Genomic DNA, 18,273 nt, shown 5'->3' with positions numbered 1-18,273 from the left:
TGACCTATATAGAACATTAAACGAGTAATACCTGTAAGAGCAAGCAATTTTACGATAATTCGAAGAAATATCATTATCCCACGAAGGTTAAAAATCGCATGATTATCAACTAGCTATTACAAGCTGAGCAAATGAATTTCCTTTAAAATAGGTTTAAAACATAGGGAGGTTCTGACTCAGTGGGCATTCTCTGGAGCCTCTTTGCTGATGAGATTAGAAAAACAGTCCTCTGGGCCGGATTTGAACCAGCGACCTATGGATAACTGTGAATCCTCCACTACAGTCCACCGCTCTACCAACTGAGCTACCAGAGGCTCTGTATACTTTCTTATTCCTACTCATTGCTTTACGTCCGTCCCTGTCTGCCGTCTGCACACACTGCTACTCAGCGCGGCCATATAGACGCACAGGAAATGCAATCATCGGCTGCAACTGCAAACATTGCCCAGATTAAGTTTTATAATGCTCGATGGTGTCGATTAGGTTAAAATATGCAAGTAGGAAGTGTCTGAAGTATGTCAGAGGACTGCTAAGTGTATTACGAGTCTTATCCTGCTGTCTGGTTCCATGGTGTAACGGTTAGCACTCTGGACTCTGAATCCAGCGATCCGAGTTCGAATCTCGGTGGAACCTTCGTTTAGTCTAAATTTTCTGTAATAAGAGTTTCTCGCTGAGGAAGTAGCAGCAATAGGCTCACGGCGTTAGTTTCTACGTTTGTGTAAAAAACGATGCGTCTATAAAACGGCCGAATATTGGTGCGACTTTGTGACCTATATAGAACATTAAACGAGTAATACCTGTAAGAGCAATCGATTTTACGATAATTCGAAGAAATATCATTATCCCACGAAGGTTAAAAATCCCATGATTATCAACTAGCTATTACAAGCTGAGCAAATGAATTTCCTTTAAAATAGGTTTAAAACATAGGGAGGTTCTGACTCAGTGGGCATTCTCTGGAGCCTCTTTGCTGATGAGATTAGAAAAATAGTCCTCTGGGCCGGATTTGAACCAGCGACCTATGGATAACTGTGAATCCTCCACTACAGTCCACCGCTCTACCAACTGAGCTACCAGAGGCTCTATATACTTTCTTATTCCTACTCATTGCTTTACGTCCGTCCCTGTTTGCCGTCTGCACACACTGCTACTCAGCGCGGCCATATAGACGCACAGGAAATGCAATCATCGGCTGCAACTGCAAACATTGCCCAGATTAAGTTTTATAATGCTCGATGGTGTCGATTAGGTTAAAATATGCAAGTAGGAAGTGTCTGAAGTATGTCAGAGGACTGCTAAGTGTATTACGAGTCTTGTCCTGCTGTCTGGTTCCATGGTGTAACGGTTAGCACTCTGGACTCTGAATCCAGCGATCCGAGTTCGAATCTCGGTGGAACCTTCGTTTAGTCTAAATTTTCTGTAATAAGAGTTTCTCGCTGAGGAAGTAGCAGCAATAGGCTCACGGCGTTAGTTTCTACGTTTGTGTAAAAAACGCTGCGTCTATAAAACGGCCGAATATTGGTGCGACTTTGTGACCTATATAGAACATAAAACGAGTAATACCTGTAAGAGCAAGCAATTTTACGATAATTCGAAGAAATATCATTATCCCACGAAGGTTAAAAATCGCATGATTATCAACTAGCTATTACAAGCTGAGCAAATGAATTTCCTTTAAAATAGGTTTAAAACATAGGGAGGTTCTGACTCAGTGGGCATTCTCTGGAGCCTCTTTGCTGATGAGATTAGAAAAACAGTCCTCTGGGCCGGATTTGAACCAGCGACCTATGGATAACTGTGAATCCTCCACTACAGTCCACCGCTCTACCAACTGAGCTACCAGAGGCTCTGTATACATTCTTATTCCTACTCATTGCTTTACGTCCGTCCCTGTCTGCCGTCTGCACACACTGCTACTCAGCGCGGCCATATAGACGCACAGGAAATGCAATCATCGGCTGCAACTGCAAACATTGCCCAGATTAAGTTTTATAATGCTCGATGGTGTCGATTAGGTTAAAATATGCAAGTAGGAAGTGTCTGAAGTATGTCAGAGGACTGCTAAGTGTATTACGAGTCTTGTCCTGCTGTCTGGTTCCATGGTGTAACGGTTAGCACTCTGGACTCTGAATCCAGCGATCCGAGTTCGAATCTCGGTGGAACCTTCGTTTAGTCTAAATTTTCTGTAATAAGAGTTTCTCGCTGAGGAAGTAGCAGCAATAGGCTCACGGCGTTAGTTTCTACGTTTGTGTAAAAAACGCTGCGTCTATAAAACGGCCGAATATTGGTGCGACTTTGTGACCTATATAGAACATAAAACGAGTAATACCTGTAAGAGCAAGCAATTTTACGATAATTCGAAGAAATATCATTATCCCACGAAGGTTAAAAATCGCATGATTATCAACTAGCTATTACAAGCTGAGCAAATGAATTTCCTTTAAAATAGGTTTAAAACATAGGGAGGTTCTGACTCAGTGGGCATTCTCTGGAGCCTCTTTGCTGATGAGATTAGAAAAACAGTCCTCTGGGCCGGATTTGAACCAGCGACCTATGGATAACTGTGAATCCTCCACTACAGTCCACCGCTCTACCAACTGAGCTACCAGAGGCTCTGTATACATTCTTATTCCTACTCATTGCTTTACGTCCGTCCCTGTCTGCCGTCTGCACACACTGCTACTCAGCGCGGCCATATAGACGCACAGGAAATGCAATCATCGGCTGCAACTGCAAACATTGCCCAGATTAAGTTTTATAATGCTCGATGGTGTCGATTAGGTTAAAATATGCAAGTAGGAAGTGTCTGAAGTATGTCAGAGGACTGCTAAGTGTATTACGAGTCTTATCTTGCTGTCTGGTTCCATGGTGTAACAGTTAGCACTCTGGACTCTGAATCCAGCGATCCGAGTTCGAATCTCGGTGGAACCTTCGTTTAGTCTAAATTTTCTGTAATAAGAGTTTCTCGCTGAGGAAGTAGCAGCAATAGGCTCACGGCGTTAGTTTCTACGTTTGTGTAAAAAACGATGCGTCTATAAAACGGCCGAATATTGGTGCGACTTTGTGACCTATATAGAACATTAAACGAGTAATACCTGTAAGAGCAAGCAATTTTACGATAATTCGAAGAAATATCATTATCCCACGAAGGTTAAAAATCCCATGATTATCAACTAGCTATTACAAGCTGAGCAAATGAATTTCCTTTAAAATAGGTTTAAAATTAGGGAGGTTCTGACTCAGTGGGCATTCTCTGGAGCCTCTTTGCTGATGAGATTAGAAAAACAGTCCTCTGGGCCGGATTTGAACCAGCGACCTATGGATAACTGTGAATCCTCCACTACAGTCCACCGCTCTACCAACTGAGCTACCAGAGGCTCTGTATACTTTTTTATTCCTACTCATTGCTTTACGTCCGTCCCTGTCTGCCGTCTGCACACACTGCTACTCAGCGCGGCCATATAGACGCACAGGAAATGCAATCATCGGCTGCAACTGCAAACATTGCCCAGATTAAGTTTTATAATGCTCGATGGTGTCGATTAGGTTAATATATGCAAGTATTAAGTGTCTGAAGTATGTCAGAGGACTGCTAAGTGTATTACGAGTCTTATCCTGCTGTCTGGTTCCATGGTGTAACGGTTAGCACTCTGGACTCTGAATCCAGCGATCCGAGTTCGAATCTCGGTGGAACCTTCGTTTAGTCTAAATTTTCTGTAATAAGAGTTTCTCGCTGAGGAAGTAGCAGCAATAGGCTCACGGCGTTAGTTTCTACGTTTGTGTAAAAAACGATGCGTCTATAAAACGGCCGAATATTGGTGCGACTTTGTGACCTATATAGAACATTAAACGAGTAATACCTGTAAGAGCAAGCAATTTTACGATAATTCGAAGAAATATCATTATCCCACGAAGGTTAAAAATCGCATGATTATCAACTAGCTATTACAAGCTGAGCAAATGAATTTCCTTTAAAATAGGTTTAAAACATAGGGAGGTTCTGACTCAGTGGGCATTCTCTGGAGCCTCTTTGCTGATGAGATTAGAAAAACAGTCCTCTGGGCCGGATTTGAACCAGCGACCTATGGATAACTGTGAATCCTCCACTACAGTCCACCGCTCTACCAACTGAGCTACCAGAGGCTCTGTATACTTTCTTATTCCTACTCATTGCTTTACGTCCGTCCCTGTCTGCCGTCTGCACACACTGCTACTCAGCGCGGCCATATAGACGCACAGGAAATGCAATCATCGGCTGCAACTGCAAACATTGCCCAGATTAAGTTTTATAATGCTCGATGGTGTCGATTAGGTTAAAATATGCAAGTAGGAAGTGTCTGAAGTATGTCAGAGGACTGCTAAGTGTATTACGAGTCTTATCCTGCTGTCTGGTTCCATGGTGTAACGGTTAGCACTCTGGACTCTGAATCCAGCGATCCGAGTTCGAATCTCGGTGGAACCTTCGTTTAGTCTAAATTTTCTGTAATAAGAGTTTCTCGCTGAGGAAGTAGCAGCAATAGGCTCACGGCGTTAGTTTCTACGTTTGTGTAAAAAACGATGCGTCTATAAAACGGCCGAATATTGGTGCGACTTTGTGACCTATATAGAACATTAAACGAGTAATACCTGTAAGAGCAATCAATTTTACGATAATTCGAAGAAATATCATTATCCCACGAAGGTTAAAAATCCCATGATTATCAACTAGCTATTACAAGCTGAGCAAATGAATTTCCTTTAAAATAGGTTTAAAACATAGGGAGGTTCTGACTCAGTGGGCATTCTCTGGAGCCTCTTTGCTGATGAGATTAGAAAAATAGTCCTCTGGGCCGGATTTGAACCAGCGACCTATGGATAACTGTGAATCCTCCACTACAGTCCACCGCTCTACCAACTGAGCTACCAGAGGCTCTGTATACTTTCTTATTCCTACTCATTGCTTTACGTCCGTCCCTGTTTGCCGTCTGCACACACTGCTACTCAGCGCGGCCATATAGACGCACAGGAAATGCAATCATCGGCTGCAACTGCAAACATTGCCCAGATTAAGTTTTATAATGCTCGATGGTGTCGATTAGGTTAAAATATGCAAGTAGGAAGTGTCTGAAGTATGTCAGAGGACTGCTAAGTGTATTACGAGTCTTGTCCTGCTGTCTGGTTCCATGGTGTAACGGTTAGCACTCTGGACTCTGAATCCAGCGATCCGAGTTCGAATCTCGGTGGAACCTTCGTTTAGTCTAAATTTTCTGTAATAAGAGTTTCTCGCTGAGGAAGTAGCAGCAATAGGCTCACGGCGTTAGTTTCTACGTTTGTGTAAAAAACGCTGCGTCTATAAAACGGCCGAATATTGGTGCGACTTTGTGACCTATATAGAACATAAAACGAGTAATACCTGTAAGAGCAAGCAATTTTACGATAATTCGAAGAAATATCATTATCCCACGAAGGTTAAAAATCGCATGATTATCAACTAGCTATTACAAGCTGAGCAAATGAATTTCCTTTAAAATAGGTTTAAAACATAGGGAGGTTCTGACTCAGTGGGCATTCTCTGGAGCCTCTTTGCTGATGAGATTAGAAAAACAGTCCTCTGGGCCGGATTTGAACCAGCGACCTATGGATAACTGTGAATCCTCCACTACAGTCCACCGCTCTACCAACTGAGCTACCAGAGGCTCTGTATACATTCTTATTCCTACTCATTGCTTTACGTCCGTCCCTGTCTGCCGTCTGCACACACTGCTACTCAGCGCGGCCATATAGACGCACAGGAAATGCAATCATCGGCTGCAACTGCAAACATTGCCCATATTAAGTTTTATAATGCTCGATGGTGTCGATTAGGTTAAAATATGCAAGTAGGAAGTGTCTGAAGTATGTCAGAGGACTGCTAAGTGTATTACGAGTCTTATCTTGCTGTCTGGTTCCATGGTGTAACAGTTAGCACTCTGGACTCTGAATCCAGCGATCCGAGTTCGAATCTCGGTGGAACCTTCGTTTAGTCTAAATTTTCTGTAATAAGAGTTTCTCGCTGAGGAAGTAGCAGCAATAGGCTCACGGCGTTAGTTTCTACGTTTGTGTAAAAAACGATGCGTCTATAAAACGGCCGAATATTGGTGCGACTTTGTGACCTATATAGAACATTAAACGAGTAATACCTGTAAGAGCAAGCAATTTTACGATAATTCGAAGAAATATCATTATCCCACGAAGGTTAAAAATCCCATGATTATCAACTAGCTATTACAAGCTGAGCAAATGAATTTCCTTTAATATAGGTTTAAAACATAGGGAGGTTCTGACTCAGTGGGCATTCTCTGGAGACTCTTTGCTGATGAGATTAGAAAAAAAGTCCTCTGGGCCGGATTTGAACCAGCGACCTATGGATAACTGTGAATCCTCCACTACAGTCCACCGCTCTACCAACTGAGCTACCAGAGGCTCTGTATACTTTCTTATTCCTACTCATTGCTTTACGTCCGTCCCTGTCTGCCGTCTGCACACACTGCTACTCAGCGCGGCCATATAGACGCACAGGAAATGCAATCATCGGCTGCAACTGCAAACATTGCCCAGATTAAGTTTTATAATGCTCGATGGTGTCGATTAGGTTAAAATATGCAAGTAGGAAGTGTCTGAAGTATGTCAGAGGACTGCTAAGTGTATTACGAGTCTTATTCTGCTGTCTGGTTCCATGGTGTAACGGTTAGCACTCTGGACTCTGAATCCAGCGATCCGAGTTCGAATCTCGCTGGAACCTTCGTTTAGTCTAAATTTTCTGTAATAAGAGTTTCTCGCTGAGGAAGTAGCAGCAATAGGCTCACGGCGTTAGTTTCTACGTTTGTGTAAAAAACGATGCGTCTATAAAACGGCCGAATATTGGTGCGACTTTGTGACCTATATAGAACATTAAACGAGTAATACCTGTAAGAGCAAGCAATTTTACGATAATTCGAAGAAATATCATTATCCCACGAAGGTTAAAAATCCCATGATTATCAACTAGCTATTACAAGCTGAGCAAATGAATTTCCTTTAAAATAGGTTTAAAACATAGGGAGGTTCTGACTCAGTGGGCATTCTCTGGAGCCTCTTTGCTGATGAGATTAGAAAAACAGTCCTCTGGGCCGGATTTGAACCAGCGACCTATGGATAACTGTGAATCCTCCACTACAGTCCACCGCTCTACCAACTGAGCTACCAGAGGCTCTGTATACTTTCTTATTCCTACTCATTGCTTTACGTCCGTCCCTGTTTGCCGTCTGCACACACTGCTACTCAGCGCGGCCATATAGACGCACAGGAAATGCAATCATCGGCTGCAACTGCAAACATTGCCCAGATTAAGTTTTATAATGCTCGATGGTGTCGATTAGGTTAAAATATGCAAGTAGGAAGTGTCTGAAGTATGTCAGAGGACTGCTAAGTGTATTACGAGTCTTATCCTGCTGTCTGGTTCCATGGTGTAACGGTTAGCACTCTGGACTCTGAATCCAGCAATCCGAGTTCGAATCTCGGTGGAACCTTCGTTTAGTCTAAATTTTCTGTAATAAGAGTTTCTCGCTGAGGAAGTAGCAGCAATAGGCTCACGGCGTTAGTTTCTACGTTTGTGTAAAAAACGATGCGTCTATAAAACGGCCGAATATTGGTGCGACTTTGTGACCTATATAGAACATTAAACGAGTAATACCTGTAAGAGCAAGCAATTTTACGATAATTCGAAGAAATATCATTATCCCACGAAGGTTAAAAATCCCATGATTATCAACTAGCTATTACAAGCTGAGCAAATGAATTTCCTTTAAAATAGGTTTAAAACATAGGGAGGTTCTGACTCAGTGGGCATTCTCTGGAGCCTCTTTGCTGATGAGATTAGAAAAACTGTCCTCTGGGCCGGATTTGAACCAGCGACCTATGGATAACTGTGAATCCTCCACTACAGTCCACCGCTCTACCAACTGAGCTACCAGAGGCTCTGTATACTTTCTTATTCCTACTCATTGCTTTACGTCCGTCCCTGTCTGCCGTCTGCACACACTGCTACTCAGCGCGGCCATATAGACGCACAGGAAATGCAATCATCGGCTGCAACTGCAAACATTGCCCAGATTAAGGTTTATAATGCTCGATGGTGTCGATTAGGTTAAAATATGCAAGTAGGAAGTGTCTGAAGTATGTCAGAGGACTGCTAAGTGTATTACGAGTCTTATCCTGCTGTCTGGTTCCATGGTGTAACGGTTAGCACTCTGGACTCAGAATAAAGCGATCCGAGTTCGAATCTCGGTGGAACCTTCGTTTAGTCTAAATTTTCTGTAATAAGAGCTTCTCGCTGAGGAAGTAGCAGCAATAGGCTCACGGCGTTAGTTTCTACGTTTGTGTAAAAAACGATGCGTCTATAAAACGGCCGAATATTGGTGCGACTTTGTGACCTATATAGAACATTAAACGAGTAATACCTGTAAGAGCAAGCAATTTTACGATAATTCGAAGAAATATCATTATCCCACGAAGGTTAAAAATCCCATGATTATCAACTAGCTATTACAAGCTGAGCAAATGAATTTCCTTTAAAATAGGTTTAAAACATAGGGAGGTTCTGACTCAGTGGGCATTCTCTGGAGCCTCTTTGCTGATGAGATTAGAAAAACAGTCCTCTGGGCCGGATTTGAACCAGCGACCTATGGATAACTGTGAATCCTCCACTACAGTCCACCGCTCTACCAACTGAGCTACCAGAGGCTCTGTATACTTTCTTATTCCTACTCATTGCTTTACGTCCGTCCCTGTTTGCCGTCTGCACACACTGCTACTCAGCGCGGCCATATAGACGCACAGGAAATGCAATCATCGGCTGCAACTGCAAACATTGCCCAGATTAAGTTTTATAATGCTCGATGGTGTCGATTAGGTTAAAATATGCAAGTAGGAAGTGTCTGAAGTATGTCAGAGGACTGCTAAGTGTATTACGAGTCTTATCCTGCTGTCTGGTTCCATGGTGTAACGGTTAGCAGTCTGGACTCTGAATCCAGCGATCCGAGTTCGAATCTCGGTGGAACCTTCGTTTAGTCTAAATTTTCTGTAATAAGAGTTTCTCGCTGAGGAAGTAGCAGCAATAGGCTCACGGCGTTAGTTTCTACGTTTGTGTAAAAAACGATGCGTCTATAAAACGGCCGAATATTGGTGCGACTTTGTGACCTATATAGAACATTAAACGAGTAATACCTGTAAGAGCAAGCAATTTTACGATAATTCGAAGAAATATCATTATCCCACGAAGGTTAAAAATCCCATGATTATCAACTAGCTATTACAAGCTGAGCAAATGAATTTCCTTTAAAATAGGTTTAAAACATAGGGAGGTTCTGACTCAGTGGGCATTCTCTGGAGCCTCTTTGCTGATGAGATTAGAAAAACAGTCCTGTGGGCCGGATTTGAACCAGCGACCTATAGATAACTGTGAATCCTCCACTACAGTCCACCGCTCTACCAACTGAGCTACCAGAGGCTCTGTATACTTTCTTATTCCTACTCATTGCTTTACGTCCGTCCCTGTCTGCCGTCTGCACACACTGCTACTCAGCGCGGCCATATAGACTCACAGGAAATGCAATCATCGGCTGCAACTGCAAACATTGCCCAGATTAAGTTTTATAATGCTCGATGGTGTCGATTAGGTTAAAATATGCAAGTAGGAAGTGTCTGAAGTATGTCAGAGGACTGCTAAGTGTATTACGAGTCTTATCCTGCTGTCTGGTTCCATGGTGTAACGGTTAGCACTCTGGACTCTGAATCCAGCGATCCGAGTTCGAATCTCGGTGGAACCTTCGTGTAGTCTAAATTTTCTGTAATAAGAGTTTCTCGCTGAGGAAGTAGCAGCAATAGGCTCACGGCGTTAGTTTCTACGTTTGTGTAAAAAACGATGCGTCTATAAAACGGCCGAATATTGGTGCGACTTTGTGACCTATATAGAACATTAAACGAGTAATACCTGTAAGAGCAAGCAATTTTACGATAATTCGAAGAAATATCATTATCCCACGAAGGTTAAAAATCCCATGATTATCAACTAGCTATTACAAGCTGAGCAAATGAATTTCCTTTAAAATAGGTTTAAAACATAGGGAGGTTCTGACTCAGTGGGCATTCTCTGGAGCCTCTTTGCTGATGAGATTAGAAAAACAGTCCTCTGGGCCAGATTTGAACCAGCGACCTATGGATAACTGTGAATCCTCCACTACAGTCCACCGCTCTACCAACTGAGCTACCAGAGGCTCTGTATACTTTCTTCTTCCTACTCATTGCTTTACGTCCGTCCCTGTTTGCCGTCTGCACACACTGCTACTCAGCGCGGCCATATAGACGCACAGGAAATGCAATCATCGGCTGCAACTGCAAACATTGCCCAGATTAAGTTTTATAATGCTCGATGGTGTCGATTAGGTTAAAATATGCAAGTAGGAAGTGTCTGAAGTATGTCAGAGGACTGCTAAGTGAATTAAGAGTCTTATCCTGCTGTCTGGTTCCATGGTGTAACGGTTAGCACTCTGGACTCTGAATCCAGCGATCCGAGTTCGAATCTCGGTGGAACCTTCGTTTAGTCTAAATTTTCTGTAATAAGAGTTTCTCGCTGAGGAAGTAGCAGCAATAGGCTCATGGCGTTAGTTTCTACGTTTGTGTAAAAAACGATGCGTCTATAAAACGGCCGAATGTTGGTGCGACTTTGTGACCTATATAGAACATTAAACGAGTAATACCTGTAAGAGCAAGCAATTTTACGATAATTCGAAGAAATATCATTATCCCACGAAGGTTAAAAATCCCATGATTATCAACTAGCTATTACAAGCTGAGCAAATGAATTTCCTTTAAAATAGGTTTAAAACATAGGGAGGTTCTGACTCAGTGGGCATTCTCTGGAGACTCTTTGCTGATGAGATTAGAAAAAAAGTCCTCTGGGCCGGATTTGAACCAGCGACCTATGGATAACTGTGAATCCTCCACTACAGTCCACCGCTCTACCAACTGAGCTACCAGAGGCTCTGTATACTTTCTTATTCCTACTCATTGCTTTACGTCCGTCCCTGTCTGCCGTCTGCACACACTGCTACTCAGCGCGGCCATATAGACGCACAGGAAATGCAATCATCGGCTGCAACTGCAAACATTGCCCAGATTAAGTTTTATAATGCTCGATGGTGTCGATTAGGTTAAAATATGCAAGTAGGAAGTGTCTGAAGTATGTCAGAGGACTGCTAAGTGTATTACGAGTCTTATCCTGCTGTCTGGTTCCATGGTGTAACGGTTAGCACTCTGGACTCTGAATCCAGCGATCCGAGTTCGAATCTCGGTGGAACCTTCGTTTAGTCTAAATTTTCTGTAATAAGAGTTTCTCGCTGAGGAAGTAGCAGCAATAGGCTCACGGCGTTAGTTTCTACGTTTGTGTAAAAAACGATGCGTCTATAAAACGGCCGAATATTGGTGCGACTTTGTGACCTATATAGAACATTAAACGAGTAATACCTGTAAGAGCAAGCAATTTTACGATAATTCGAAGAAATATCATTATCCCACGAAGGTTAAAAATCCCATGGTTATCAACTAGCTATTACAAGCTGAGCAAATGAATTTCCTTTAAAATAGGTTTAAAACATAGGGAGGTTCTGACTCAGTGGGCATTCTCTGGAGCCTCTTTGCTGATGAGATTAGAAAAACAGTCCTCTGGGCCAGATTTGAACCAAGCGACCTATGGATAACTGTGAATCCTCCACTACAGTCCACCGCTCTACCAACTGAGCTACCAGAGGCTCTGTATACTTTCTTATTCCTACTCATTGCTTTATGTCCGTCCCTGTCTGCCGTCTGCACACACTGCTACTCAGCGCGGCCATATAGACGCACAGGAAATGCAATCATCGGCTGCAACTGCAAACATTGCCCAGATTAAGTTTTATAATGCTCGATGGTGTCGATTAGGTTAAAATATGCAAGTAGGAAGTGTCTGAAGTATGTCAGAGGACTGCTAAGTGTATTACGAGTCTTATCCTGCTGTCTGGTTCCATGGTGTAACGGTTAGCACTCTGGACTCTGAATCCAGCGATCCGAGTTCGAATCTCGGTGGAACCTTCGTTTAGTCTAAATTTTCTGTAATAAGAGTTTCTCGCTGAGGAAGTAGCAGCAATAGGCTCACGGCGTTAGTTTCTACGTTTGTGTAAAAAACGATGCGTCTATAAAACGGCCGAATATTGGTGCGACTTTGTGACCTATATAGAACATTAAACGAGTAATACCTGTAAGAGCAAGCAATTTTACGATAATTCGAAGAAATATCATTATCCCACGAAGGTTAAAAATCCCATGATTATCAACTAGCTATTACAAGCTGAGCAAATGAATTTCCTTTAAAATAGGTTTAAAACATAGGGAGGTTCTGACTCAGTGGGCATTCTCTGGAGCCTCTTTGCTGATGAGATTAGAAAAACAGTCCTCTGGGCCGGATTTGAACCAGCGACCTATGGATAACTGTGAATCCTCCACTACAGTCCACCGCTCTACCAACTGAGCTACCAGAGGCTCTGTATACTTTCTTCTTCCTACTCATTGCTTTACGTCCGTCCCTGTCTGCCGTCTGCACACACTGCTACTCAGCGCGGCCATATAGACGCACAGGAAATGCAATCATCGGCTGCAACTGCAAACATTGCCCAGATTAAGTTTTATAATGCTCGATGGTGTCGATTAGGTTAAAATATGCAAGTAGGAAGTGTCTGAAGTATGTCAGAGGACTGCTAAGTGCATTACGAGTCTTATCCTGCTGTCTGGTTCCATGGTGTAACGGTTAGCACTCTGGACTCTGAATCCAGCGATCCGAGTTCGAATCTCGGTGGAACCTTCGTTTAGTCTAAATTTTCTGTAATAAGAGTTTCTCGCTGAGGAAGTAGCAGCAATAGGCTCACGGCGTTAGTTTCTACGTTTGTGTAAAAAACGATGCGTCTATAAAACGGCCGAATATTGGTGCGACTTTGTGACCTATATAGAACATTAAACGAGTAATACCTGTAAGAGCAAGCAATTTTACGATAATTCGAAGAAATATCATTATCCCACGAAGGTTAAAAATCCCATGATTATCAACTAGCTATTACAAGCTGAGCAAATGAATTTCCTTTAAAATAGGTTTAAAACATAGGGAGGTTCTGACTCAGTGGGCATTCTCTGGAGCCTCTTTGCTGATGAGATTAGAAAAACAGTCCTCTGGGCCGGATTTGAACCAGCGACCTATGGATAACTGTGAATCCTCCACTACAGTCCACCGCTCTACCAACTGAGCTACCAGAGGCTCTGTATACTTTCTTCTTCCTACTCATTGCTTTACGTCCGTCCCTGTCTGCCGTCTGCACACACTGCTACTCAGCGCGGCCATATAGACGCACAGGAAATGCAATCATCGGCTGCAACTGCAAACATTGCCCAGATTAAGTTTTATAATGCTCGATGGTGTCGATTAGGTTAAAATATGCAAGTAGGAAGTGTCTGAAGTATGTCAGAGGACTGCTAAGTGTATTACGAGTCTTATCCTGCTGTCTGGTTCCATGGTTCATTCTGGCTTTAGCCGTCGCCGCGGTCGGACGTGCTTGTTGTTTACTCCGCGTACGTTAGCGCTATCGCCGGTGTTTGGTGTTTACGTGAAGTTAGCTGTACATTTTCGCTGTTATTTTTTGAGTGGTGTCTCTGATAAGTGTTTTTATAGTGCTTTCGTCCGTTCCACGTCTCGTGCTTCGCCGCAATTTCGGTTGTTGCCGGAATTTCGTCGGAACCGACGACCATGTCTGACACCGTCAGGAAGAATACTTTAGTCTTCTCGTTCGAGAAAGAAACACGGCCGGTCCAACCCACTGCGCTGGAAATCCACGATTGGCTGACTGAGGTAATCGGTATAAATTCTGACTCTGTTCATACCACGCAATTAGATGCTGAAAAATACTGTGTTTTTGTTAAATTTCTGAACTCAGTGACAGTCGATAAGTTGCTTGCAAAATGGGGTAATTCCGTCGAATTTGTTCATCGAGACGGTTCAAAAAGTAATGTCTCTGTACGAAAAGCTGATATCATGTACACCAATGTCAGGATTTTGAATGTTCCAATTGAAATTGATAATCAGTTGATCAAGGACGCTCTATCTAAATATGGCGAAGTTAAATCTATCTATAACGAAAGATGGTCGAAGCTATACAAGATACAGTGTTTTAATGGCATTAGATCCGTTGAAATGGAGGTGAAAGCCAACATTCCGTCCCATATATCCGTTGCAGGCCATAAAGCACATGTTGTGTATTCTGGTCAGGAGCGCACGTGCAATATTTGCAATGAGACAGGTCATTTCCGACAAGATTGTCCGCGCCGTGTTTTTGTTCTTCGGAACAATCTAACACAGCGTCAAAAACTGACCCTCAGCGATGTCTTACCAAATAGCACTTCCCTTCTTTCGGTTAACGACAGTGGTGCATGTACTTCTGCAGTGCCCGCCATAACTACTACGGAGTTCCCTCCCCTGAGCGTCATTACATCACACCCTTCTGTTCCCGATTGCGATCTCCAGAATAAGAAGCGACCGTTGGAAATGACCGATGACGGCTCGGACGGCGAGTCCGCCCGTAATTCGCCTTCCACCCGCAAGCAGAAGCAGTGTAATGCGGATGTGCTCGAGGAAACAAACAGTACATGTATTGACGTGACGACAGCCGCTAAGGCAACCCGGCCGCTGTCGGCGGCTGAACAGGTACAAACGGTCCACGGAGGGGACGCAGTAACGATTGTCGCGGAGACGGAAGAGGCGCACTCCGAAGCACAAGAGGTGACGGAGCGGAACCCAACTCAAGAATTTACAGACCCACAAACCGCCGACTCAGTCAGTGCTCTGGAGCTAGTGACGGAAGAACAAGGAAATGGCACTCGTAAAAAGGACGCTGTTGAGGCAGCTTCGGTCACAACGGTGGTAAAGATAGACAATCCGAATGACGGCGCGCTGAACCAAGATGTCCGAAGACGCCGACTCAAACCGCAACCTAATCTCAAAGCTTCCCGTAACCAAAGCAAACAACAACCAGCACAAGAGGAAGCGACGGCCAAGAACGTCTTGTATGAAATCATCACGGAAAGACCTAAGGAGGTACCTTCCAGTGACATTAGTGATGCAAAGCCCCTCGGTAAAACTAAAACCCGAGATGTTCGGAATCCTGCACCAAAATGAGGCTGTAAGATGAAAAAAAAAAAAAGGATTTTGTTGAAACCAGTTTCATTTCTAATTGTACTACTGTCTTAGTCATATTTCAGAGGAACCAGATGAAGTGTTTACCGAGCTTCAAATACTGACTATTCTTTTAGATGTTTGTTTAAGCAGAGTCGTTTCTCCCTTCTAGGAGCTGCACATCTCTTTTTTTTCTTATTAATATTTTGTTATCTTTTTAATCACTTATTTACTTTTTATGCAAACTAAATGTCCCAGGCATATACAATTACGACTATCAATATTAACAGGATTACATCCGTGACTAAAGTTACAGCGCTCAAGGATTATTTATATGAGTCAGGGACGGACATTGCTTTCCTACAGGAAGTAGTGCTGACTAATCTTACAGTGCCTGGATATTTGGCGATTTTAAATGTCTCACTTGACACCAACGTCGGTACAGCAATTTTAGTCAGGGAGGGGATTCCTGTCTCGGATATCGAGAGGTTGGACTCCGGCAGAGCGATAGGTATAAAAGTCTTTGGTTCTACCCTTATCAATCTGTATGCCCCTTCTGGCACATCCAATAGAATGGAAAGAGCACAGTTCTATAAAGAAGAAATCGTTTATTTATTACGGAAAAACCCAAAAGATCTTATAATAGGCGGAGATTTTAATTGTGTGATAAATAAGAAAGACCAGGTTCCGAATTTTAATACCTGTAATGAACTGAAGCGTTTCGTCACTGTTTTACAGCTTAAAGATGCTTGGGAAATAATGTATCCCACATTTGTGGCATTTACATTCCTAGGTCCTCACTCACGTAGCAGGATCGACAGACTCTACATATCGCAAAGTCTAGTTAGCTCCTTCATTAAAGCAGAGACGGTTCCAGTTTACTTTTCTGATCATAGCTCCGTGCTAGCTTCCATCAACCTTACTGCGCAACCCACTCGCCGTTTTAGAAGTTCATGGCACCTTAATACGTCACTGATGCAGGACGACGGATTAGAAGAAAGTTTGGCAGAAGCGTGGGCATTGTGCCTCCGCTCTGCAGATCGACACGTCTCAGTACTAGACTGGTGGTGCAACAGGGCAAAGCCTAAACTGAGAAAAGTTCTCATCCAGTATAGTGTACAACGATCGAAAGACTTGAAAAATTCCATAGAATTTTATTATACCATGCTGCGAAATTTATATGAGCAGGCAAACACTTCCAACGTCCGTCTGGCAGATATCCAGCAAACTAAGGCCAAATTGCTCAGTCTTAAAAGACAGCAGATGGAGGGTCTGAAATTAAAATCCAAGGCTAAGACAGTCGTGGAGGATGAACATGCTTCCTTGTACCATCTACTGAAGCACGAAAGAAACAGGAGACGCACCTTCATTGATGGACTTCAGTCTGAAACTGGCGAGACACTCACGACTCAGAGAGACATCGTCAATGCAGTGCACAAATATTACGAAGACCTATACACTGCCAACTCGGTATGTGAAGAGTCCTTCGATGAGTTCCTTAGTTACATAGCTCCACAGGTCTCGGACGAGGAAAACGAAGACCTTCTCGTTGAGTGTACTAACGAAGATATCCACAGAATCATCTGCAAATCTCCTCTGAGGAAATCGCCGGGACCGGATGGTTTGCCTGTTGAATTTTATAAACGATACTGGCCACTGATTGGTGACATGTTTACCCGAATGACGAACGAGGTGCTTCAGGGAAAGCATTTACCTGCTGTTTTTAAAGAGAGCACAATAGTACTAATCCCAAAAAATGCTGCAAAAAGAAACCTCAACAACTTTCGTCCTATCTCCCTGTTAAACTCCGATTATAAAATCATCGGCAGAATTTTAAACAACAGACTCTCACAGTTGGCCAAAAAGATAGTAAGTCCATACCAGTCCTGTGTGCCTACCAAGAGCATTTTCAAAAGCATAGCTGAATATAGAGATATAATTGCAATCACTGCTGTGACCACCATAAAATGTGCTATCATGTTTATTGACTTCCAGAAAGCATTTGATCGTGTGGATCATAGATTCCTTAGTGCCACACTGAACAAAATAGGTTTTAATGAGCGAGTCGTAAGTGTGATCAGAAATGTTGCAACAGGCATCAGCGCTTGTATATCAGTTAACTGCCAGAGGACAAAGCAGATTCAGATCAGGCGCGGCGTTCCTCAAGGAAGCCCCCTTTCCATGTTCCTATTCGTGCTTTCATTAGAACCTTTCCTCCGCAGTGTTCATGCCACTCTAACTGGCATCACATTATCTGGTCACCGAACAGTCATAAACGCCTATGCCGATGATGTCGGAGTCGTCCTGCGAAATCCCGACGACATTTTGAAATTGGAAACGCTAATTAAAAAGTACTGTAGAGTCTCCGGAGCAGGTGTCAACGCAAACAAAAGCAAACTCCTAAACCTGCGGGGTTTTCAACATACCACCTTAGCCTGGGCCACAACGGTCACCCAATGCAAAGCACTAGGAATAACACTGACACCTTGTCCGTTAAAAATGGCAGCTATCAATTGGAGAAATACGTCGGGACAACTTCTTGGAACAACAAGGGAAAACCTCCACCGTAACATGAACCAAGTTCAGAGGGTGATTTTCATTAACCACTGCATTCTCTCCAGGAGTTACTTTATCGCACAGATCTTCCCACTACCGAAAATGATTGGAAAAAAGATAATGTCTACCATTGCCAGCTATCTTTGGAGAGGGGATATATTCAGAGTCGACGCAAAAACTGCGACCTTAGATCCCAGGAATGGAGGTTTGGGGTTAGTTGACATCAGAAATAAGGCGTCTGCGCTTTTTATAAAAAGGACCGCCACTATCCTTAGCGACCACGCTGATAGCATTACAACTAAATTATTTGAAGTTGTCAGGCCTGCCAGTTTACAGGCGCCGGTAAATGTGCAAAAAATAAATAACCGGCTCCAGTACATTCGTGTATATTTTGTGGAATTAAGCTATCTCGGCGGTGTCATCATCAACTCACGACGGATCACGGCCCGCGATATTCTGTGCCATCGAAAGAA

The 18,273-nt window shown here is 43.2% G+C and overlaps 34 non-coding genes across 34 annotated transcripts; 16 read left to right on the top strand and 18 right to left on the bottom strand.

The window, feature by feature from the left end:
- Window positions 1–225: 225 nt before the first annotated feature.
- Trnay-gua (transfer RNA tyrosine (anticodon GUA)) lies at window positions 226–314 on the bottom strand. Its single transcript is given in 2 exon segments — window positions 226–261; window positions 278–314. It is a non-coding gene; the product is annotated as a tRNA-Tyr (tRNA).
- Window positions 315–561: 247 nt separating this feature from the next.
- Trnaq-cug (transfer RNA glutamine (anticodon CUG)) lies at window positions 562–633 on the top strand. Its single transcript has one exon. It is a non-coding gene; the product is annotated as a tRNA-Gln (tRNA).
- Window positions 634–991: 358 nt separating this feature from the next.
- Trnay-gua (transfer RNA tyrosine (anticodon GUA)) lies at window positions 992–1,080 on the bottom strand. Its single transcript is given in 2 exon segments — window positions 992–1,027; window positions 1,044–1,080. It is a non-coding gene; the product is annotated as a tRNA-Tyr (tRNA).
- A 247-nt stretch (window positions 1,081–1,327) lies between these two features.
- On the top strand, window positions 1,328–1,399 carry Trnaq-cug (transfer RNA glutamine (anticodon CUG)). Its single transcript has one exon. It is a non-coding gene; the product is annotated as a tRNA-Gln (tRNA).
- Window positions 1,400–1,757: 358 nt separating this feature from the next.
- Trnay-gua (transfer RNA tyrosine (anticodon GUA)) lies at window positions 1,758–1,846 on the bottom strand. Its single transcript is given in 2 exon segments — window positions 1,758–1,793; window positions 1,810–1,846. It is a non-coding gene; the product is annotated as a tRNA-Tyr (tRNA).
- Window positions 1,847–2,093: 247 nt separating this feature from the next.
- Trnaq-cug (transfer RNA glutamine (anticodon CUG)) lies at window positions 2,094–2,165 on the top strand. Its single transcript has one exon. It is a non-coding gene; the product is annotated as a tRNA-Gln (tRNA).
- A 358-nt stretch (window positions 2,166–2,523) lies between these two features.
- Trnay-gua (transfer RNA tyrosine (anticodon GUA)) lies at window positions 2,524–2,612 on the bottom strand. The gene is given in 2 exon segments: window positions 2,524–2,559; window positions 2,576–2,612. It is a non-coding gene; the product is annotated as a tRNA-Tyr (tRNA).
- A 247-nt stretch (window positions 2,613–2,859) lies between these two features.
- On the top strand, window positions 2,860–2,931 carry Trnaq-cug (transfer RNA glutamine (anticodon CUG)). Its single transcript has one exon. It is a non-coding gene; the product is annotated as a tRNA-Gln (tRNA).
- A 357-nt stretch (window positions 2,932–3,288) lies between these two features.
- Window positions 3,289–3,377, bottom strand: Trnay-gua (transfer RNA tyrosine (anticodon GUA)). Its single transcript is given in 2 exon segments — window positions 3,289–3,324; window positions 3,341–3,377. It is a non-coding gene; the product is annotated as a tRNA-Tyr (tRNA).
- A 247-nt stretch (window positions 3,378–3,624) lies between these two features.
- Trnaq-cug (transfer RNA glutamine (anticodon CUG)) lies at window positions 3,625–3,696 on the top strand. The gene has a single exon. It is a non-coding gene; the product is annotated as a tRNA-Gln (tRNA).
- A 358-nt stretch (window positions 3,697–4,054) lies between these two features.
- Trnay-gua (transfer RNA tyrosine (anticodon GUA)) lies at window positions 4,055–4,143 on the bottom strand. The gene is given in 2 exon segments: window positions 4,055–4,090; window positions 4,107–4,143. It is a non-coding gene; the product is annotated as a tRNA-Tyr (tRNA).
- Window positions 4,144–4,390: 247 nt separating this feature from the next.
- Window positions 4,391–4,462, top strand: Trnaq-cug (transfer RNA glutamine (anticodon CUG)). Its single transcript has one exon. It is a non-coding gene; the product is annotated as a tRNA-Gln (tRNA).
- Window positions 4,463–4,820: 358 nt separating this feature from the next.
- On the bottom strand, window positions 4,821–4,909 carry Trnay-gua (transfer RNA tyrosine (anticodon GUA)). Its single transcript is given in 2 exon segments — window positions 4,821–4,856; window positions 4,873–4,909. It is a non-coding gene; the product is annotated as a tRNA-Tyr (tRNA).
- Window positions 4,910–5,156: 247 nt separating this feature from the next.
- Trnaq-cug (transfer RNA glutamine (anticodon CUG)) lies at window positions 5,157–5,228 on the top strand. The gene has a single exon. It is a non-coding gene; the product is annotated as a tRNA-Gln (tRNA).
- A 358-nt stretch (window positions 5,229–5,586) lies between these two features.
- On the bottom strand, window positions 5,587–5,675 carry Trnay-gua (transfer RNA tyrosine (anticodon GUA)). The gene is given in 2 exon segments: window positions 5,587–5,622; window positions 5,639–5,675. It is a non-coding gene; the product is annotated as a tRNA-Tyr (tRNA).
- Window positions 5,676–5,922: 247 nt separating this feature from the next.
- Trnaq-cug (transfer RNA glutamine (anticodon CUG)) lies at window positions 5,923–5,994 on the top strand. The gene has a single exon. It is a non-coding gene; the product is annotated as a tRNA-Gln (tRNA).
- A 358-nt stretch (window positions 5,995–6,352) lies between these two features.
- Trnay-gua (transfer RNA tyrosine (anticodon GUA)) lies at window positions 6,353–6,441 on the bottom strand. Its single transcript is given in 2 exon segments — window positions 6,353–6,388; window positions 6,405–6,441. It is a non-coding gene; the product is annotated as a tRNA-Tyr (tRNA).
- Window positions 6,442–6,688: 247 nt separating this feature from the next.
- Trnaq-cug (transfer RNA glutamine (anticodon CUG)) lies at window positions 6,689–6,760 on the top strand. The gene has a single exon. It is a non-coding gene; the product is annotated as a tRNA-Gln (tRNA).
- A 358-nt stretch (window positions 6,761–7,118) lies between these two features.
- Trnay-gua (transfer RNA tyrosine (anticodon GUA)) lies at window positions 7,119–7,207 on the bottom strand. The gene is given in 2 exon segments: window positions 7,119–7,154; window positions 7,171–7,207. It is a non-coding gene; the product is annotated as a tRNA-Tyr (tRNA).
- Window positions 7,208–7,454: 247 nt separating this feature from the next.
- On the top strand, window positions 7,455–7,526 carry Trnaq-cug (transfer RNA glutamine (anticodon CUG)). Its single transcript has one exon. It is a non-coding gene; the product is annotated as a tRNA-Gln (tRNA).
- A 358-nt stretch (window positions 7,527–7,884) lies between these two features.
- Trnay-gua (transfer RNA tyrosine (anticodon GUA)) lies at window positions 7,885–7,973 on the bottom strand. Its single transcript is given in 2 exon segments — window positions 7,885–7,920; window positions 7,937–7,973. It is a non-coding gene; the product is annotated as a tRNA-Tyr (tRNA).
- Window positions 7,974–8,650: 677 nt separating this feature from the next.
- On the bottom strand, window positions 8,651–8,739 carry Trnay-gua (transfer RNA tyrosine (anticodon GUA)). Its single transcript is given in 2 exon segments — window positions 8,651–8,686; window positions 8,703–8,739. It is a non-coding gene; the product is annotated as a tRNA-Tyr (tRNA).
- Window positions 8,740–8,986: 247 nt separating this feature from the next.
- Window positions 8,987–9,058, top strand: Trnaq-cug (transfer RNA glutamine (anticodon CUG)). Its single transcript has one exon. It is a non-coding gene; the product is annotated as a tRNA-Gln (tRNA).
- A 358-nt stretch (window positions 9,059–9,416) lies between these two features.
- Trnay-gua (transfer RNA tyrosine (anticodon GUA)) lies at window positions 9,417–9,505 on the bottom strand. Its single transcript is given in 2 exon segments — window positions 9,417–9,452; window positions 9,469–9,505. It is a non-coding gene; the product is annotated as a tRNA-Tyr (tRNA).
- A 247-nt stretch (window positions 9,506–9,752) lies between these two features.
- Trnaq-cug (transfer RNA glutamine (anticodon CUG)) lies at window positions 9,753–9,824 on the top strand. The gene has a single exon. It is a non-coding gene; the product is annotated as a tRNA-Gln (tRNA).
- Window positions 9,825–10,182: 358 nt separating this feature from the next.
- Trnay-gua (transfer RNA tyrosine (anticodon GUA)) lies at window positions 10,183–10,271 on the bottom strand. The gene is given in 2 exon segments: window positions 10,183–10,218; window positions 10,235–10,271. It is a non-coding gene; the product is annotated as a tRNA-Tyr (tRNA).
- A 247-nt stretch (window positions 10,272–10,518) lies between these two features.
- On the top strand, window positions 10,519–10,590 carry Trnaq-cug (transfer RNA glutamine (anticodon CUG)). The gene has a single exon. It is a non-coding gene; the product is annotated as a tRNA-Gln (tRNA).
- Window positions 10,591–10,948: 358 nt separating this feature from the next.
- Trnay-gua (transfer RNA tyrosine (anticodon GUA)) lies at window positions 10,949–11,037 on the bottom strand. The gene is given in 2 exon segments: window positions 10,949–10,984; window positions 11,001–11,037. It is a non-coding gene; the product is annotated as a tRNA-Tyr (tRNA).
- Window positions 11,038–11,284: 247 nt separating this feature from the next.
- On the top strand, window positions 11,285–11,356 carry Trnaq-cug (transfer RNA glutamine (anticodon CUG)). Its single transcript has one exon. It is a non-coding gene; the product is annotated as a tRNA-Gln (tRNA).
- A 358-nt stretch (window positions 11,357–11,714) lies between these two features.
- On the bottom strand, window positions 11,715–11,804 carry Trnay-gua (transfer RNA tyrosine (anticodon GUA)). The gene is given in 2 exon segments: window positions 11,715–11,751; window positions 11,768–11,804. It is a non-coding gene; the product is annotated as a tRNA-Tyr (tRNA).
- A 247-nt stretch (window positions 11,805–12,051) lies between these two features.
- Window positions 12,052–12,123, top strand: Trnaq-cug (transfer RNA glutamine (anticodon CUG)). The gene has a single exon. It is a non-coding gene; the product is annotated as a tRNA-Gln (tRNA).
- Window positions 12,124–12,481: 358 nt separating this feature from the next.
- On the bottom strand, window positions 12,482–12,570 carry Trnay-gua (transfer RNA tyrosine (anticodon GUA)). The gene is given in 2 exon segments: window positions 12,482–12,517; window positions 12,534–12,570. It is a non-coding gene; the product is annotated as a tRNA-Tyr (tRNA).
- Window positions 12,571–12,817: 247 nt separating this feature from the next.
- Window positions 12,818–12,889, top strand: Trnaq-cug (transfer RNA glutamine (anticodon CUG)). Its single transcript has one exon. It is a non-coding gene; the product is annotated as a tRNA-Gln (tRNA).
- A 358-nt stretch (window positions 12,890–13,247) lies between these two features.
- Trnay-gua (transfer RNA tyrosine (anticodon GUA)) lies at window positions 13,248–13,336 on the bottom strand. The gene is given in 2 exon segments: window positions 13,248–13,283; window positions 13,300–13,336. It is a non-coding gene; the product is annotated as a tRNA-Tyr (tRNA).
- Between the last annotated feature and the right edge of the window lie 4,937 nt (window positions 13,337–18,273).

This window comes from Schistocerca gregaria, chromosome 2 (genome assembly GCF_023897955.1).
Source record: "Schistocerca gregaria isolate iqSchGreg1 chromosome 2, iqSchGreg1.2, whole genome shotgun sequence".
NCBI classification, from domain to species: Eukaryota; Metazoa; Arthropoda; class Insecta; order Orthoptera; family Acrididae; genus Schistocerca; species Schistocerca gregaria.
Note: the sequence above shows the minus strand (reverse complement) of the source record. Positions and strands in the feature narration are given on the sequence as shown.